The following is a 20,149-nucleotide window of genomic DNA, read 5'->3' on the forward strand; positions in this document are numbered from 1 at the left end:
GGCAATGTTTCAGTGGCTTTTCAGGACAGGTGGTGCTTCAGAATATGATTTCCATGTATAAAAACCTAAGTTAGAAATAATGTAGAAAGAAAACTAGGGATTGTCCTTCAGTATTCTAAATCATAGTTTACTCAGTGTATTGGGTTTCTGTTGCAAGGTTTTGGAAGCAGGGGGGCTACAGGGGTGGCTTCTGTGAGAAACTGCCAGAAACTTCCCCTATGTCTGATAGAGCCAATGCCAGCCGGCTCCAAGATGGACCCACTGCTGGCCAAAGCTGAGCCAATCAGCAACGGTGGTAGTGCCTCTGTGATAACATATTTAAGAAGTGGGGGGTGGGAACTGCGGCAGAAGAGTAGCCGGAGAGAGGAGTGAGAATATGTGAGAGAAACAACTCTGCAGACAGCAAGGTCAGTGAAGAAGGAGGGGGAGGAGGTGCTCCAGGCGCCGGAGCAGAGATTCCCCTGCAGCCCGTGGTGAAGACCATGGTGAAGCAGGTTGTTCCTCTGCAGCACATGAAGGTCCACGGTGGAGCAGATATCCACCTGCAGCCTGTGGACGACCCCATGCCGGAGCAGGTGGATGCACCCGAAGGAGGCTGTGACCCCACGAAGAGCCTGCGCTGGAGCAGGTTCCTGGCAGGACCTGTGGCCCTGTGGAGAGAGAAGCCCATGCTGGAGCAGGTTTTCTGGCAGGACTTGTGACCCCTTAGGGGACCCACGCTGGAGCAGTCTCTTACTGAAGGACTGCACCTCATGGAAAGGACCCATGCTGGAGCAGTTCGTGAAGAACTGTAGCCCATGGGAAGGACTCACGATGGAGAAGTTTGTGGAGGACTGTCTCCCATGGGAGGGACCCCACGCTGGAGCAGGGGAAGAGAGTGAGGAGGAAGGAACGGCAGAAACAACATGTGATGAACTGACCGCAATCCCCATTCCCCATCCTCCTGTGCTGCCAGGGGGGAGGAAGTAGAGAAAATTGGGAGTGAAGTTGAGCCTGGGAAGAAGGGAGGGGTGAGGGGAAGGTGTTTTAAGTTTTAGTTTTTATTTCTCATTATCCTACTCTGACTTTTGATTTGCAATAAATTAAATTAATTTCCGTAAGTCGAGTCTGGTTTACCCATGACGGTAATTGGTGAATGATCTCTCCCTGCCCTTATCTCGACCCACGAGCCTTTCATCATATTTTTCTCCCCCTGTCCAGCTGAGGAGGGGGAGTGATAGAGCAGCTTTGGTGGGCACCTGGTGTCCAGCCAAGGTCAACCCGCCACACTCAGAAAGGCTTAATTATTCCTGTTCTCCTTTGAACCACATCAATTTTGTTACATGGTAACCAGCTTTGTAAAGAATGGGAGGCAAATGATCCCTGCATCGAAGCCTGTGGAAGTCTACATGAAAGAGGGAGATAATAGTGTGATCTGAATACAAGAAAATATTTTGGACCTATTTGTCATAATACAAGATTTTATGAATTTCTCCTTGTTCTATGAAAGTCCTCATTCTAGAAAAGAAAATACTACAATTTCTATTTCCTTGAATGACTCAGACACTTCTGATTTCTCTTGATTTACACAGCCTCAACACAATTTTTAAAGATAATATCACTTATCCACAGTCAGTACTTCATTTCATCCTTTTCTCTACAGCCTTTGATTTGTATTTGATTAAATGCCACTTGTAGAAATTAATTTACATATTTTTGTCCTTTTGTAGTTTTTCTTCCGTTTATTTGCTGATACCAGAAAAGATCCTGCTCTGCTCAACTATACTGAGATGCTACTTTATTTTGCCTCCCACTCTGATGCTGTTGAAGGTGTTTACAGAGCACTTAGCGTTGCTACTGGAACATATATTCATAGAAAAAAAAGAAGCTTCTCTTCCATGTGGGGTAAAATATTACAGAATAGTAGTTGTGCTTGCAAATTATAAATTAGCTAGATTTCTGTACATTTTCTTATCCTGGGTAGCTCCAGTCCTTACAAGTAGTCCCACTGACCTAATGAGAACTCTACAGATATGTAGTAAAGATAAGGGCTGGCGACCGGAAGATCACGCGCTGTACGGAAAGAGTTAAGGGTCGACCCTCCCTTGTCTCCACCCCTTATAACATAACATGACACGCCTACTGCTGGGAGTATAAAGGTAAACTACTGCGCAATAAACATTGAAGCTGAACACCCACACTGCGTGTGCTGACTGTTCCTTCCCCAGCCCAGGTCGGCTGGAGATCCGCCGGTATAGCCTTGATATGTAATGAACGCTACATAGTGGTGACCCCGTGATCGGCTGCAGGTAGCAGCGATGGAGCGCGCAGAACTCGTAAAGGTACTAAAGTCGGTAGCGACGGAGGTGGGCGAGGATGGGGCGATAAGGAAAAGGCCCACGGGCGACTGCATCCAATGGATGCTACGCCGGGGAGTGCTCGGCGTTCCCACAGAAGTTTTGGACACCCCAAATTGGGGGAAAATACGCAACGAGCTGACAGAAGCAATCATAAGCAATGTTGGAGGAGCCAGTGACCAGCTTCGTGCCTGGGGAACAGTAGAAAGGGTGCTCAAGAAGGGGTTTGCGGCAAAGCAGTGCTGGCTTGCTGCACGTAGCGCGCTGATGGGGCATGAAGTTCCTGGGAACGAAAAGCCAACGGGTTTAGTCTCAGAGGGGACACAGGCTGGCTGGGAGGGAGCACAGCCAGGGGGGGCTGACCCAGACTGGCCAAAGGGCTATTCCATACCATATGACATCATGCTCAGCATATAAAGCTGGGGGAAGAAGAAGGAAGGGGGGGACGTTTGGAGTGATGGCGTTTGTCTTTCCAAGTAACCGTTACGCATGATGGAGCCCTGCTTTCCTGAAGGATGGCTGAACACCTGCCTGCCGATGGGAAGTAGTGAATGAATTCCTTGCTTTGCTTTGCTTGCGCACGCGGCTTTTGCTTTACCCATTAAACTGTTCTTATCTCAACCCACGAGTTTTCTTCCTTTTACCCTTCCGATTCTCTCCCCCGTCCCACCAAGGGGGAGTGAGCGAGCAGCTGTGTGGTGCTTAGTTGCTGGCTGGGGTTAAACCACGACAGTTTTTTGTGGCGCCCAACATAGGGTACAAAGGGTTCGAGATAACGACAGATTTAATTGGAATGTGCTAGATCGAAGTTATAGCTGGTATTGCTGTTTAGCTATTAATCGGCAGGTTTCTGTGCTTGCCACGGGGCTTGCTTGCCTTACTGTATATTAGAGTCTAATGCTCGTTAGTGGCTGCTTTTTGCTTTCGCTGCTTGCTGTACTGCTGAACTGCTTATCATCTTACTCCGCTGTGCCTGGGAACATTTTGATAACAGCAATGGCTATGTGCCTGGGCTGGCAGATGGCCAGGGCATCTCTGCTGTTTTTCTGTACTGCTGTACTGGACAGGCTGGAACTCCAGTGTGAACTTGAGTTGAAGAGGTGGCCTGTGGGGCACAGATGGGGCCGTCGTTACTGGGGACTGAGCCAACGGAGGAAGGGGAGGCGCAGGGAGGCTATGGCGCAGCGGGAACAAAGGAGTCGGGAAAGCTGTTCCCGTTACGAGTGGGGAGTCTAGAGCAGCCGCCCACGGAACCTTCGGCACCTTCTGCACCGGCGGATCCGCCACCTCCTCAATACCCCTGGGGCGAGTTGCAACAATGTGTGGAAAGGGAGCTGACTGATAGGTTGCTGGATTGGGTCCTGGGGGCCGATGTGGGATCCCAGCGGTATCACGAACTACGTGAAGGAAGATGGCGGGAAGGAGAAAAGGAGGGCAAGACACCATCACCTTCTGAGGACGCCCCGTTGCATCCCAGTGATCGACGGGTGCTGGACACACAGAGAGCAGAGCGCAGGAAAAGATCAGAGGAACAAGAGAACCGGTGTCACGGCTGAGAACATCTGGGGGGGTGGTGGTAGGGCTCCCCCGGCACTGCCAGTGATACCTGAGCTACCAGAGGGACCCCCTACCCCTGGGGCAGTGGGAAAGAGAACAGGTATTCCCTCACAGTGGAGGGAGCCTGTACACGATTACCCCATGAGCTCTGATAGCAGTGAGGACGAAGGGGGCGACGAGGGATCCTCGATTGTTGCTTATCCTGTGTGTTCCAAAGGTCCCCTCTGGGAGGCAGGGGTAAACCCTCGAGGGTTGCAACCCAACCAAATATGGCAGTCTGATGTTACGATTTATGAACCCTTTAATCCACGTAAGTATCTGCATGTTACAGTTGATATCTGCAGTGGAGTTATTTTAGCCACTATGCATGCTAAACAAAATGCTCTCGCAGTTATTTTACATTGGCAGGACTGTATGGCGCAACTTGGCATCCCACAAAAAATTAAAACAGATAATGGAGCGGCATATGTCAGCAAGAAGACAAAGGACTTTTGCGCGCGCTGGGATATTCAGTTGAGTCATGGCATTCCCTACAACAGTACGGGCCAAAGCATTGTAGAACGTGTGCATCGCACATTAAAAGGGTTACTCGACCCACTAAGGGAGGGGGAGAATATAAGCCCAGGAACAGGGGTTCCCCCTCCCCTTGACCCTCCCTTATTTCGGGCACAGCGTCTGTTGACGACGGCACTAATTACCTTAAATCATACCATTCGAGGGAACACCTATAAAACCCAGACTGCAACCCAGGCACATTTCCGGCTCGATGAGAACGAAGGGCCTTACCCTTTGGTTCAAGTACAGGACCTGCAAACCCGTGAATGGAATGGCCCATATTCCCTCCGTTGCCTGGGACGTGGGTATGCGTGTGTGCAAACCGAGAAAGGGACGCTAGAATGGGTACCAAGTCGAAATATTCGACCGTATAGACATTAATCAATTTATTGAGTCTTATCTTGACAGGTTACCATTTCCCTATGCATCCTGATGGTGTGGGGGAGCAACGAGGGAGCCGCGACGAACTACTGGCTGGATTGGGCAAAATCCATGAACGTAATGGATGCGTGTCTGTATATGCCGGCTATTGGACGAGCCTCTACCTGTCTATTGTTCACCCCCTACTTCACTAGCGATAAGGAGGACAGTTGCTGCCACAAGTCAAACCAGAGCTCCACTATCCCAGGCTTACAAAACTGGAATGTTAATAACGTCATAATAGGCAACGATACATTGAATATTTCTAAGAGCCACACCAACGCGCTTGACCAACTATCTGATGCAATACAAGTAAACTCCCTTAATTTAGGAGCTATAGCTAACATAGGCAACTGGTTTACCAATATTCCCAAACTTTTAATAACCGGGCTCATAATCTTATTACTTATTCTTGTCCTTGCTATGCTATTACCCTGTCTATTACGCTTAATTATGCATTCTTTGAGTCGTATATTAAGAAGTCTTACCATATATCAATTATTTTACGCGCAGATTCCCCAGCGAGATCCAGAGCTACTGGAGCTAAGGGAGGGGGAAATGTAGTAAAGATAAGGGCTGGCGACCGGAAGATCACGCGATGTACGGAAAGAGTTAAGGGTCGACCCTCCCTTGTCTCCACCCCTTATAACATGACACGCCTACTGCTGAGAGTATAAAGGTAAACTACTGCGCAATAAACGAGGAAGCTGAACACCCACACTGTGTGTGCTGACTGTTCCTTCCCCAGCCCGGGTCGGCTGGAGATCCGCCGGTATAACCTTGATATGTAACGAACGCTACACAGTTTAATAGGTAAAGCAAAAGCCGTGCATGCAAGCAAAGCAAAGCAAGGAATTCATTCACTACTTCCCATGGGCAGGCAGGTGTTCAGCCATCCCCAGGAAAGCAGGGCTCCATCACGCATAATGGTTACTTGCGAAGACAAACGCCATCACTCTGAACGTCCCCCCTTCCCTTCTTTTTCCCCCAGCTTATATACTGAGCATGATGTCATATGGTATGGAATAGCCCTTTGGCCAGTCTGGGTCAGCTGTCCTGGCTATGCTCCTTCCTGGTTTCTTGTGCACCTGGCAGAGCATGGGAAGCTGAAAAGTCCTTGCCTAGTATAAACACTGCTCAGCAACAACTAAAACATCAGTGTGTTATCAATACTATTCTCATCCTAAATCCAAAACACAGCACTACTATACCAGCTACTAGGAAGAAAATTAACTCTATCCCAGCTGAAACCAGGACAGTTATCTAGTCCAACCCTCCTGCAATGAGCAGGGACATCTTCAACTAGATCAGGTTGCTCAGAGCCCCATCCAGCCTGACCTTGAATGTTTCTAAGGATGAGGCATCTACCACCTCTCTGGGCAACCTGTTCCGGTGTCTCACCACCCTCATCGTAAAAAATTTCTTCCTTATATCTAGTCTGAATCTGCCCTCTTTCAGTTTAAAGCTGTTGCTTCATGTCCTGTCACTACAGGCTGTGGTAAAAAGTCTCTCTCCATCTTTCTTATAAGGCCCGTTTATACATTGAAAGGCCGCAGTAAGGTCTTCCCGGAGCCTTCTCTTCTCCAGGCTGAACAACCGCAACTCTCAGCCTTTCTTCATAGGAGAGTTGTTCCAGTCCTCTGATAATTTTCGTGGCCCTCCTCTGCACCCATTCCAACAGGTCCACATCCTTTGTGAATGGGGGACCCCAGAGCTGGATGCAGTACTCCAGGTGGGGTCTCACAACAGTGGAGTAGAGGGAGAGAATCACCTCCCTTAACCTGCTGGCCACGCTTCTTTTCATGCCAACACTTAAAGAATAAATAACAGCAATTACACTTAGTGTTTCATAGTTGGAAGATTTCTCCCTTGCACCTGTGTACCTCCATTGAGAGGAAAGTGGATGTAAGGACTCATCTGTGCTCTCAGAGAAATCAGCAGCAAAAATCCCACTAGTCAAGACAGGGGCACAGTCCATGAAATGTGCTCCCAACCCACTGGACTTGACCAAATTTGGCCCAATGAGTCAATGGGCCCAATCCAGAAGGTCCTTAGTTTTGAAGTGGGAAGCATTTTTCAAAGTAAAAGCTCTGCAAGTATCTTCATTCTGTCTTCCTGCTCTCTGCCACTAGTCATGCTTCTTGGCATGTTTACATTTCCTCTTGCCTGTGGTCTCCTTATCAGGCAATGGGTTTGTTCTGTGTCTAGTATAAAGTAAGCGAGCACAGGTTATGCACATACATGCACTGCACACATGCAGCATGCTCTGGATGACACAGACGAGTACAGTACTTAGCATTTTCATTGTTTCTTTGCACCACTTTTGGGGTAAGTGGTTGCACCTCAGCAGATGGTGACAGTGAGTCGTTTCATGTTCATCTTTCCACTTGTGCATGATCTTGAAAAACCTGAGTTAAGAGCTCCAAAATGCAACTGCTAGGTTAAATGTGTTAGTGTTTTAGCCTCCAGTCTCTCTCTTTTAGTGCCAGTACTAAGGCATGAGGATCTGGAGGATTACCTATTTAATTCCCAAATTTGTTATCCTTGTAATGTCAAAATTCGTATGAAATGAGGGACAGACACCATAGCTGTATGCAGAGGGCATGCAAGATCAGACCTGTTAATCCTCTCTTCTTGTATCTAGTGTTCATGTGAGGAGTTGTGGCTGGTCATCGGTCGGTTAGTGGTGAGCAATTGTTTTCATTTGCATCATGTCTTTCTTGGGTTTTAATTATCTCTCTTTGTTATTTTCCTTTTCTTTATTATTATTATTATTATTAGTAGTAGTAGTAGTAGTAGTAGTAGTATTTCTATTTTATTTTATTTCAATTATTAAACTGTCTTTATCTCAACCCATGAGTTTTCTCACTTTTACCTTTCCGATTCTCTCCCCCATCCCACCGAGGGGAGAGTGAGCAAGCGGCTGTGTGGTACTTAGTTGCTGGCTGGGGTTAAACCACGACACCAACCCACATCAAAACTGTTGTGATTAAAAGTTCTGCCTGAATCAGATCAGCACTAGAGATTTTGCATGACTGTCCATGGAGACAGTCACTTCATTGACTTTGGAAATTCAGTCACTGATCCTGCAGGCGTTTACTGGTGCCTTTGTTTTAACACGTTGTGGTTAGTCCCGGTGCCTTCAGAGCACAGAGCTGAAGCATGTGCATAGCCTCTGCTAACACCCTTCTCTTGGTAAAGGCTCTTGAGATGCCTGCTGTGATTTGAATCATTCTGCTGGGTGTTGTCCAAATCCAAGAGATAACGATTTCTGTGAAAGACCTGCCATGGTTGTAGCTACGAGAGCAGTTTTTCTCCCACTGGAATTGCCCCATCTCAAGCCCTGCCTTGATTTCAGCAGAGCCAGGCTCAGGGCTCTGTTTGGTCTGGGCTTTTCAAGGAAAAAATTATAATCTTGTATCTTTTCCACTGAAGGGAAAATTCCTTTATCTAGGTCAAGACAAAAATTAAGCAATTGTCTTCTCACACACAGACACACAAAAAATACACTAGAATGAGTCTACAAAAACCCAACAGTTACCAAACACATCAGTATTCTCCACTTCTCGCTGAGGCCTTGAAACTCTTTTCCACCTTTTTTTTAACTGATGCACCTAGCTGAAAAAGATCAGATTTAGTTTCTTTAGCATACTCCTGCTTTTCCCTTTGCCTGTTTTTCCTGAAACTGAAAGTTCTGCAGCAGCCAGCAAAAGAAGTGGATTTTTTTTTTCATCTTGCTATTCTAATCACTACTCTTTTTTTTCCACCTAGTTTATTAGAATGTTTCTATTTTCATGGGGTTTATTCCGAATTTTGACTGAAATTTTATGACAGACCTCAAACATGAGAGTCACACAAATGGAGGAACACACATTTTGAGGTTGGATACTTTGTTGTAAGATTTTCCACCCAAGATATTTCCATGGTGCTTCTATTTGAACTTTTTCTAGGGCGATTTGCAGTCCTTTGCTTTGCAACGCATTTTTTAAAACAGGTAGTGCTTCACGCACCATGGTGTTCGTGGGGCCTGCTAGTAAAATGCCGTCCATATAGTGACAGATATACATTTCCGGGAATTTTAGTCATACAGGACGTATGGCTTTAGCCACATATGTTTGATAGATCGTTGGAGAATTCTTCATTCCTTGAGGCAGGACAGTCCAGTGGTATCTATCCATTGGCTTGCATCAGTTAATTTTTGGTACCGAAAACGCAAAACGCGGTGCATCTGTAGGATGTAGTGGGATAGTAAAGAAGCAGTCTTTTAAGTCTACTATGATTATGTCCCAATTTCAGGGTATCATTGTTGGCGAGGGCAAGCCGGGTTGGAGCGCTCCCATTTCTTCCATAGCTTCGTTTATTTGTCTCAAGTCATGTAGCAGTCGCCATTTTCCACTCTTCTTTTTTATAACAAATACAGGAGAATTCCAGGGGCTGGTTGTAGGAGCGATATGTCCTTGTTGAAGTTGTTCTTTGACCAGTTCTTGAAGGGCAGCGACCTTTTCTTTGGGGAGCAGCCATTGATCTATCCAAATGGGTGTTTCTTTTTTCCAAATAAGTTTCATTGTCGGTCGCTCATCAATGGCCGCTACTGAAAATTTTCAGAGCAATTTAAGGTGAAGCCGCATTGGGACATTACGTCTCGCCCCAACAGGCTCATGGGCAAATTTGTCACATATGGCCGTACAGTAAATGTAGACCCTTCTTGGGTATTGATATTGAGCAGGTGGGGCCTTTGAAAAGTTTGAGAAAGGCCGCCGACTCCAATCAAGCCCTCTATGGGGGTGGCTAAGGGCCAACTGCGTGGCCAGTCCTTAAGAGCTAAGACAGTAACATCGGCTCCAGTATCCATTAAGACTGATAGCTGGGTACAAGAAGGAGTTGTGCGTGGGTTGTGTAATGTAACTGTAAGTGTCGGTCTTGTAGTGGCGATGTCTGTGGCCCAAAAAATCGCAGGAGGCCCTGTTGATCCGAATCCCGCGTTGTGCCGCGTGCGATTTTCAGCTTGCGGAACTGTAGCTTTAAACAGGATTAGTTGAGCGATTATGGCTCCCTTAGGTATAAATACTGGGGGAGAAGGAGTCCAAACCATTGCTTGAATTTGCCCCTCATAGTCGGCATCAATTACTCCAGGCAAAACAAAACAGCCTGTTAAGGTGGTGCTTGATCTACCTAATAATAGTGCACTATATCCTTGTCCAATGGGTCCTTTCACGTTTAGCGGGGTTTTTTGCACATGGGATCCCCAAAGGGTAAGATCTGCTATTGTGGTGACATCCAGTCCGGCACTCCCTCTGGTCTGGGCGGCGAGGGTGCCCACGGGGACGATGTCTGTGAAGTTGCCGTCACTGTTGCAGAAACCGGCCTCTCGGCCAGCATTGCCCTTGGCCAGAAACCTGGCGTTGGCCGTCCTTTTGGTCCGTGAGGCAGTGGAGCTTCTGTCATTGCGCGGCTCCACCCCGCACTCCGCCTCCCGTTTCCCTGCCGTGCTGGCAGGGGTTGTCCTTCCGCATTATATTTCGAGCGGCACTGGTTAGCCCAGTGCCACCCTTTTCCACATCGCGGACATAGGGTAGGAGGATTGGGAGCAGCACTTCGGCCGGCCTGCTGTGGGCAGCTAGGTGTCCAGTGGCATGACACTGATAGCATCGCCGTTCCCCGTCGGCACCCTTCCCAATGTTGAGGGCTGCAGCAAATGCTCCTGCCAACGTGGCAGTATGATGTTCAATAGATCCGACTCGATTACAAGCCTCTATCATCTGCACCAGTGTGGCGTTTACAGGTAGCGCCTGCAGTAATTTTTTACAATTGTCCCCTCTGGACGCTGCCTCCCAAATCGTCTCCCCTGCCTGTTCCCAAGTTTTCACATCAAATACTGCAGAGACTGTAGAGGGAGCCCCTTGCTTTTGAAAGACCTTCAATAATAATTTTATTTTGTATGCGTCATACTTCACTCCTCGTTTCGCTAATAGCTGCATTAAAAGTTTAACTATAGCTTCTTCTTCAGCTGATATGTTAGCTCCCATGATTACTGCCCAGCTGCTCACCTGTTTCTTAAGGTGATGTCCCAGGATTAAAGCCGCGGTCCTGCCGTCAGCTTGAGTTGTTCAGCTGGGTTTCCTCCGGACGCTACTTGCAGCGCTGCCTCCTCCGGATCACGTCAGGGTCACCATTTGAAGGGAATGAGACACGGACTCCGCATATGAGTTCAGGCGAAGACAAGCGAAGACACTTTATTTTTACAATCTATCCCTTTTATAATATGATCTAGTGTTCACGAGCAAGCAAAACTTATTTCATTGGTTACTGCCTTACGTTCACGCGTTTCTTCTGCGCTGCTTATTGGTTCTTCAAGTTGGTGCACGCGACTTTTCTCTTTCAGAAACGTATCTAATCACATCCTTATTTTGCTGCCTCTAAGTTTTCGCAAACTTGTTTGTAACAAGCCTCAAGGGCACAGCTGCATCTCGTCAAAGTCAAACACAGCCTCATTTATTCCCACATCTTACATTACCTCTCAGTTTATGGGCCAGCCTGGACCATCTCTGGTGGTCTCTCCTCTAGAAACTGCTGGTTCTGCGTGGAAGGATTAATTATCTGGGGGATACAGAAGGAATGGGTATAACTTCTGGCTATACACATTTTCCTGAGAGGAGACAGATGTGGGGTCTCTGTTCCTATAAGAGCTGATGTACTTTACATGGTGCATTCAGGAAGCCTCAGCAGCACAGACGCAGGTCCCTGCAGACCTCAGGCACGTCCAGCCTCAGGCAAGACTCAGGGGCGAGTCCTGAGGGCTGTAGTTTGGACTTGATGTATTTGCACAGATAGTCATTTGGCACTGTCTCCTTCTGCGGACCAGGTCAGGTGTGGGTTCACAGCAAAGGCCTGGAGAAACAGCCCCCTCTGCTATGTCTAACATCGTCATACTTCGTCCCTTCCTCTGCCCCACCGCCCTGCCGGCCACCGGCAGTTGTACCCGTACCCAGTTTGCTCCCCAGTGCCTTCTTCCCAGAGCAGCGATGGGTTTTGCCAAAGGGTCTCCATCTCAGAGCAATGGTTAGAGGGATTGAATTTCAGGTCTTTGAGCAGTGCTACAGCAGGGGTGGGCATGCTCAGGAATTGCTTTCCAAGACTAAATGTCACATCCCAAGGAAACATTGTCCCTGCTCGTCACACTGCTGCTCCAGCAGGTCAACACCAAGCCCCTCTCAGGACCAAGGTGTAACGATGAGCTGGGGCTCAGCATGAGGTTTGCCCAGCGCAGGCCAGCCCTGGCTCAAGATAGGTCACCCCGCAGGGGGGGTAACTTGAAGTGGACTTTTTTTTACTTTTCAAAACCTATTTATTTTGTAGGAGCATTATTCTACTCCTGTTATATCCTGGTTTGTTATCATTTGCCTGAAGTACCATTCGATATAAACATCACATACCAAAAGGAGGCAAATTAATATCTTATTCATTATAGTACATCACACTCATGGAAGAAATACTTAAAGGACAAATTAATACACCAAATAGCCTATTGGCAGGAAGAAGGCACTTGGAAGGTAAGTGATTATATATTGGTGAGCTTACACTAATTTCTGAAATTAAACATTATCAGAAATACCAGTATTATGTAAAAACTCTCAAATCTGCATTTCTACAGTTGTCCCACTGAAAACTTGGAAAGGTGCAATATTTGGCATTTGGAAATTTCATCAGTTGAAACAATTCCAGACTGACAGCATCCATGTCTCTTAAACACTTCTCTGGGCTACCAAAGTTTCATTCATTTGTGCTTGGGCTTTGCAGTGGGAAGAGAAGACGTACCATAATAGAGAAACAGAACCATCCTAAGTGTTTGGATGGCTTACTGTGTGCTATGGTGGCTTTGCTCTTATTTTCTGTGCTCATCAGTGAGTAAATTGTATGACCCCTTTTTTTATTTAGCAACAGGTTTTTTGTGTCCCTTTTTCATTGAGTCTCTCCAGGCTTCGGGTGCAGCTCTGTAGCTCTCCTGCCCTCAGACCATGTTTCAGGCTGCAGCTGCCTGTGAACTGGACCTGGTCTGGGCTACCCAGCTGCTGGGACCTCTGTGTCCCCTGTCATGAGAGCAGCCATGCAAACACTAGTCCAGATGGAGGGTGTTTGAAAGCATGGACTATATCTGTTTTTTACAGAGGCAACACAGGAGAACCATAATTAGAAAAAGAAAAGGATTCAGGCAACCAAATACATTGAAATAAAGAGTGCCAGAGCTGCACTGTGGGATTTCAGCTTCTTTCCTGTAGCTGCTCTTTCAGAAGTTGTCTTTTTATGCCACACAAATGTATTTTTTCCCCTCTCTCTTCTTAGTCTTCTCAGGGAAGCATATATTTCCCACTGCAGTGTCAGCAGTAGCAAAGCATAGTTAATACTTCCAGCTGTTTCCCAAAGAGCTTTTATCTGGCGTTAGTCTCTCTACTCAATACTGTCTGGACTACCTTGCCATTAAACTAGACTGATGTTGTGACGACCACCTTTATAATAAGCAAAGACACGGAAAAAAAAGCACAGTACTGCAGGGATGCACCTGATCTCACACATTTTGCTGAAACTGAAAGATCCTTTTCCTGTGTCTTCTAGAAAAATAATTGGATTTTTTTTGTGTATTTAGACAATTTTTGCCATATCTTCAGGTAAAATTACTGGGGAAAAAAAAACTCAGAAATGATGCATTATATGAGGTGAAAGTATGTTCGCAGCACAACGGAGATTATTTTAAGGGCACGTGGAGCAAATGGAGTGCTTCCAAGAGCTTCAGGACTGCAAGAAAGCACTCCACGGAGAGCTGTAAAGGCAAAAACCACTTTGGTCCACCTGGAAGAAAGCAGAGCTAGGGCCTCTCATGCTGCGGACCAGTGACACCCCAACTCCCTGGTCGGTCCCAGCAGCAGCGGTGACGAGAGCACGGGGAGGGAAGAGCCCGTGGCCATGGCAGGGTCAGCCCGCGTGGGCACCAGGCATCCCAGAGGGGGTGACCCAGAAACCAGCTGTATCACTCTGGGCTGGGGCTGACTCTCCCCATGATGTTAAATCTCACTGAAGTTCAATAAGATCAGATGAAATGCTGCTGTAAGGGCATGAGGGGGGTGCAAAGGGAGGTGGTGAAGGCTGACTCACTCCTTCTTGCTGCCTGCTGACATGCAGGGGGAAGGACCAGCTTGCACTGAGCATTTTAGGTAAGGCACAAAGAGCAGTGAAATAGGACCCATTTCAGGGCCCCAGATTTGTGTGCAAACATCGCACTTTAATCACAAATATGATACAGGATAAAAATATCATCATTGCACTTATAAACATGAATAATCCTTCTGGTCCTTGGGGGTCCCTTCAGTCCCCAGGGGCACCTTGGCATTACATGTGTTCGAAGTCACTTCAGTGAAACTGTAAGGGTGTGGCGAGTGGTGGCTTCAGTGCTCTGGAGGTGATAGCAAACTTCAAGCTGCTTTAATCCAACCTGGGAACCCAGCTTGGAGCTTAGCCAAGTGCTGATGCTCTGGCAGCCTACCTCTTTCCTCCTTCAGGGAGGCAGGAGAAATGCACCACTGCATCAGTCCAATGATAGGAAAGTGCAATGCTTGGCATTAATTCCTAATTTATTGTCTGAAGAGACATTACAGTTACAGTGGTTTAACAGTGAGGCATTTACATACATTGGCTGATGTTCTTTGTTTTTCTTTAGATAGTAGTGTGGTCTTGGTTATACTCTCCATCCTGGGACTCATTCTGTCTGTTATGATTGTCCTGATTGTAAATTTTTGGGAAAACAGGTAATCTAAGTCTCTTCATATCAGAAAAAGCATTGGAAGACAATCCTGTTCTGACAGTCTTATTGTTTTCCCTGTTATACTTGTGAACTATTCTCTTTCCATCTCTGGACCTCTATATCAAGCCGGAGGCAGGCAAAGAGTAGAAGCGGGCAATACAAGAGAGGGTGTTAGCAGGCAAAAGATGACCTGCCACTTCAAGTAGACTTTATTCTTGGGCTCAAAACGCTGGGACCTTTGAGGAGCTGAAGTCACCATGAAACACTTACAGAGTCAGTGTCTCACTGGAGGCAAATTTGACTCAAAAGCTTCAAGCAAGATCCAGAAAAGAAAGCAACCTGAGGGTTTTAGTAAAGTCCCAAGAGGTTTGGAAATGGTATAGTGGGGAGATTGCCTCTTTCCCTTTCATAGGCTGAGTCAGCAGGGTGTTCACTCTGCACCACTTTCAGAAGCAATGGGGCAGAGCTCTCTGCGACAAGGGCTTGATGGTGTCAGCCACGAGCCCAGTCAGGTCCACATCCAGCTGTGTGGCAAAACCAGGCTCTGCGTCCCCTTCCAAAAAAGTCAAGGCAGAGGTGGGACTGGAGATACATTATTTACACAGGTAGTCCTTTATCTGTGTTGTTTTTTTTATATATTGGCTACGTGGCAGTAGAGGCAGTCCTGAGGGGCAAAGGAGTCCAGGAAGGCTGGACGTTATTCAAGCCACCCCTAAGGCTTTGTGAGAATTAGTACAAATCATGCAATATGAACCTCTGATATCTCAACATGTCCCTCTTGCTGCTGTTGAACCCCTTTTTGTCTACTGTTGCTGTTTCAGGATCAAGCCTGCTGTGTGGCCAAACCTTCCTGATCATAAAAAAACTCTGGAGCAACTGTTCAAGAAGCCAAAAAATGTATGTACTTCCACTGTCATTTTCACCTGAGTATAGACTATTGGGAACAAAACTAACACTCATGACAGACAGTACACGCATTTGCTGCATGAACTGGGCCATCTTTCAGAAATGACCATTTCACTGAAGAGAGCTAATATTTGCACAGGCAGATGCTAGTCAAGGGTATGGAAATAACAGATGATTCAACTAGTGCCTGAGCTTTGACTTGTGCAAAGTAACTACAGAGGGCTGGAAAATTTGATATATGAAGAAAGGTTGAAGGAATTGAGCTTGTTTATAGAAAAGAGGAAGCTTGGGGTGGGGAGTACTAATCACAGCCTTCCAATACCTAAAGTGTAGGTAGAGGGAAGGTGGAGGTGTTCTCTTCACAAGGCTGCATGGTGACAGGACCAGAGGCAATAGGCATGTGTTACTTCAGGGCAAACTTCATCTGGATATAAGAAAAAAACTTTCTCTGTGAGAACAATTATTGTGTAGGTTGCCCAGAGAAGAGGTAGGTTCTCCCTTGCTGGAAATGTTCAAGGCTTGGCTTGATAGGGCCCTGGATAACCCAATCTGAGGTCCTGCTTTCGGCAGAAGGTTGGACCAGGTGGACTCCAGAGGTCCTTTCCAACTGAGATGCTTCAGTGATTCTATGAAACTGTGATCATGGGGCTGGATGTGGACCCTTTGCAAACATCCCTGGCGATGCCTGTGTACCCTTACATGGCCAACGGAATTGCTCATACACCATACAGCACATGAACTGCTCTGTCAGATAAAAGTCAGATGGACAAATGTTACAAACTGTAAGGTGTGTGATTAACCAGTTGCCTTAAAACTATGTGTCTAGTGCATTTTTTCACTAAGAAACTCATCAGTGTTGTTCTCTCCAGTTGGTACATTATTAGCATGTTCTTAATTTAAGAGGTCTAAGATGATGACCCTCCCATACCCTGTGCTCCCCAGTGCAGGGATTCCTAATGTGTTTCAGGAAGTCACGGCAAACTTTTACTTCCTTTACTGCTAAATTAGGAATGTAAAACTGAAAGGAACCGCCTGGGTCAGCACACTCATTCCTGCGAAATGGCAGGTATGCAACAAATGCATGGCTCAGAAAAGTCTCTGAAACACCAGTTATCACCACATTGTGCAGAGCATAAAACACTCTCCAATGACAATGCCTGCAGGAGGCCACTGGATAGATTCAGATTAATATGGAAAAGGATTTTAAGCCACGTGATAGTTTATTCTCTGCTAACCTATTGTTCAGCCTGTTCAGGTCTACTTTCAGAGTTAAAGAAATAATAAATACCCTTCTAAAATCAGATGGATTATCAAAGTATCTTTTCTGTTAAGCTAATACCCACTGTTAACTGACCATGCTGTTCCCTTTGCCATGCAGAATTTTGATATAAGTTTTAACCCAGAGAGTTTTGGTTACATTCATATCCATAAAGTGGACGGCATGAAATTTAATTCAACCTGACTTTAATCTTCAGATCTGATTAATCCAGAGCAATGACACTGCACTCCTAGCTGAGGATCACAGCATGTCTCGTAAAAGTTAATGCACTCTTCTGTTAACATCTTCATTGCAGAGTTAAGCTCTTATTAATGCCTAAGTAAGAAATATGTCAACAAATTCAAGTTAAATAGAATCTGATCTCTTTTAAACAGTGGTAGGTCAAGAGTAACTCCTCTACAGTCAGTGGAAGTCCACGAGCATGCAAAATGCCAGTAAATGAGAGTTACTATCAAGCATTAGTCACCTGGGGATTCAGGAGCTTGGTCACCGCAAAGGGAGTTTGCTGAGCCCCCAGGAAAAAGAGCACATGGACTCACTTTAGGAAGATGTTTTCTCAGCCAATTTTAGGATCCACAGGTACTTCTGCTAGTGCTATATATTAAAGATCTTCAGTATTTCCTGTACTAGCAATGTTTAGCTAAGAAAACAAAACAAAATCAATGAAAAGCAAAGTCCCATCTCTTCCTACAAACTGAATTGGGGCTGTAAAATGCATGATGCTGTCTTTCTCTGCAGCTCTTGTGCAAGCATTAGTGCAGCATGCAAGTGCTTTCCAGGACAGAAGGGCTGAGCAGGCAATGTTTGTTTACTAGCACTAGCATTATTCCCAATGGCTGTGGCTGCATGAGAATACTTTGAATTTGGTGAGGTAATTTTCTCATGCAAAGTCTGACCTAGGAAGATGGATGGAGTGTCATGGATCCTGCCAGTGATCGGAAGACCTATATTTTTTAAAAAGTACCTTGTAAATTGCCTGGAGATAGCATTTTTTTTTTTACATTATGTCCAAGGAAGGCATCCTGTCCCTTCCCATTCATCTTTCTTTGGAAGGGGTTCCCCATGTGCTGCCACGCAGACATGGCTGTCACTTCACAGTCCCTCTGGAATGCTGCACATTGCAGAGCACACACTTGGAGATAAAGCTGCTTACAGCCACATGGTTGCATGACAGCAAAGTGTGGCCATGGGAAATCCAAGCCACTTTGCTGTGCTCTGGGATTGGGGTTCACCTCACTGTGAAGTCTCAGTTCCTCTAGCTGCTTGAAATTCTCCTTTATCGACACATATTCACATTCCCAGAGTCTAAGGGTAAGTCCTCTCTCATCCTCAGGGCTGCTTGAATTTGTTCTGACTGGTAATAACCACTGAGAAGTCGCTATAGTTGACGTAGCCTACTGGAGAAAAACAGCACTCCCAAGACAGCACTCCACCTTCTCCAGCTCCACCTGACGTTAGGGGAACCTTCAAATGGGGACAACCTTATGGTCTCTGCATGCAAAGAGGCCAAGGATTTGGCTCAAGGTATTCCAGTGACATTTTACAGAATTGTTTTTATTGCTGTTTCTTGCCAAATGAAACATTGATTAATGCAATAGAAAAAGATGAAAGCCCTGGACATTCATTTGCTTTGTAATACTTGTATTTCTTTTTAAAAAGAGCTGCTGGTAATGCTCATACTGTGCTGACTTGCACAGTGTGATTGTAGATGCAGACAGACTGCGCTGGAAAGATATCCTCTTCCAGTAACACAGTGACAAACAAAAAGGGACTAGAGGAAGAAGCAAAAGCACATCAGAAAAATCCTGTACAGTATATGCTATGCTTGTTTTGAATTCATATACACATTTTTAAGGATTAAATGGGACATCACAAACATCTGTTTGCACTGTTTAATCAGTAAGGTATCCATGTGTGATAGTCTTTCTGTTTGTCCAGAAAGGTATACTGGTCTTTAATACAGGAAGAGTAGTAGAAACCTGATGTTTATTTACTTTAATCACTCTGAAATAGTTATATTTTTCCTATGTAGTACTCATATTTTTTCATAGTTGCTAATGTTTAAACATTCGTTATATTTTCTATGTCTTATTATCCTATTTAATTAGATAACATGTAACCTTGGTTTTATAATGTTTTTACTGTATTAAAAGGACACGGCTATTTGCATGACCTATTTATGCTGCTCTAATTCAGTTTTCTAATATACATCTATCAGGATAGGGCTTACTCTGCCCTCACTGAAATTAGGATAACTCCATGGGCTCTACCTAGCTTCAGGCAGAATAAATCCTAAATAATTCCAGACACCTCAGAGGCCTGAAAGCACTGTAGGATAACAGCAAGAATCACCCTCCCTTCATCGCTGCTACCCTGCAAGCCAGGGAAGCCTCTCTATAGCTCCAGTCCCTATGTTTTGGACTGGGCGTGCCTTTGTTTATCCTGACTCCTATTGCCAATCCAGCCCTTGTTACCCAGAAAACAGAGAGGTTAACAGCTCTAGGAATCAGGTGGGTGAAAGTGGTGCTTTACGGTTGCAGCCAATCTCCTGCCAATGGCTCGTACTTGCTCAGGTGAGCCAGAAGCTTTGCCCAAGCCCCTGTGTGCAGCCATGAGTCCGCACCAAGAGCACCAGCAAAGGCAAAAAACCCTCAGGCTTGCGATAGTGTATGTATGTGTACATTAAGGCAAATTCCCATACAGGTTGTGTCCTCAGAGATTAATTAATACAATCATTAATACACTGCTGAATGCTGACAAATATGCAACTGATGACAGAAAACAAAGCAGCCTTTTGTTCAATATATTCATCCCAGTGTAGCTTTTCTTAGGGGAAGAAATAGAATCATAGAATCATTTAGGTTGGAAAAGACCCTTAAGGTCATCGAGTCCAACCGTAAACCTAACACTACCAAATCCACCACTAAACCATGTCCCTAAGTGCCACGTCTACACGTCATTTCAAAATGACTATATTGTGAAAAATGTCCTCCTGATGCTGAGAAACATATCCAGCAAGTGATGAGGTCTGCATATAGGCAGACCCGAGGAGCTGGGAGCCGCTCTGAGGGTGCTGGAGGTGCATCAGCTGTGGCTCTCACCTGCAGAGTGGGCACTGAGCCCTCCCACCAGGACAAAAGGGTTTGAGCTTTCCTAGCTCGTGTCCTTCAGGTCCCCACACAAAACCCCATTAGTCAAGCTCAGTGCAGAACAAGGATGGAAATCTCACCCTGAAGCACTGAGCTTTCCCCAGCCATCACAGGCTCCATCTAATGCTCCCGGAGGCCAGTGACAAATCTTCTG

At 46.0% G+C, this 20,149-nt stretch overlaps 1 long non-coding RNA gene across 8 annotated transcripts in view; it reads left to right on the forward strand.

Moving 5' to 3' along the window:
- Window positions 1-2,132: 2,132 nt before the first annotated feature.
- The window catches only part of LOC148055134 (uncharacterized), a 41,397-nt gene continuing 23,380 nt past the window's right edge, over window positions 2,133-20,149 (forward strand). For 6 of the 8 annotated variants that reach the window (XR_015705794.1, XR_015705790.1, XR_015705791.1 and 3 more), the window contains exons 1-3: window positions 2,133-2,321; window positions 15,483-15,558; window positions 18,180-18,370. This is a non-coding gene — a long non-coding RNA (uncharacterized LOC148055134). Of the gene's footprint in view, window positions 2,322-12,224; window positions 12,419-15,482; window positions 15,559-18,179; window positions 19,019-20,149 lie in introns of those variants that run through there. The other 2 variants (XR_015705788.1, XR_015705786.1) reach the window with 2 other exon arrangements.

The sequence above is a fragment of the Nipponia nippon genome, unplaced genomic scaffold, assembly GCF_047370975.1.
Source record: "Nipponia nippon isolate SJK-2023a ecotype South Korea unplaced genomic scaffold, ASM4737097v1 scaffold_26, whole genome shotgun sequence".
In the NCBI taxonomy this organism is placed as follows: domain Eukaryota; kingdom Metazoa; phylum Chordata; class Aves; order Pelecaniformes; family Threskiornithidae; genus Nipponia; species Nipponia nippon.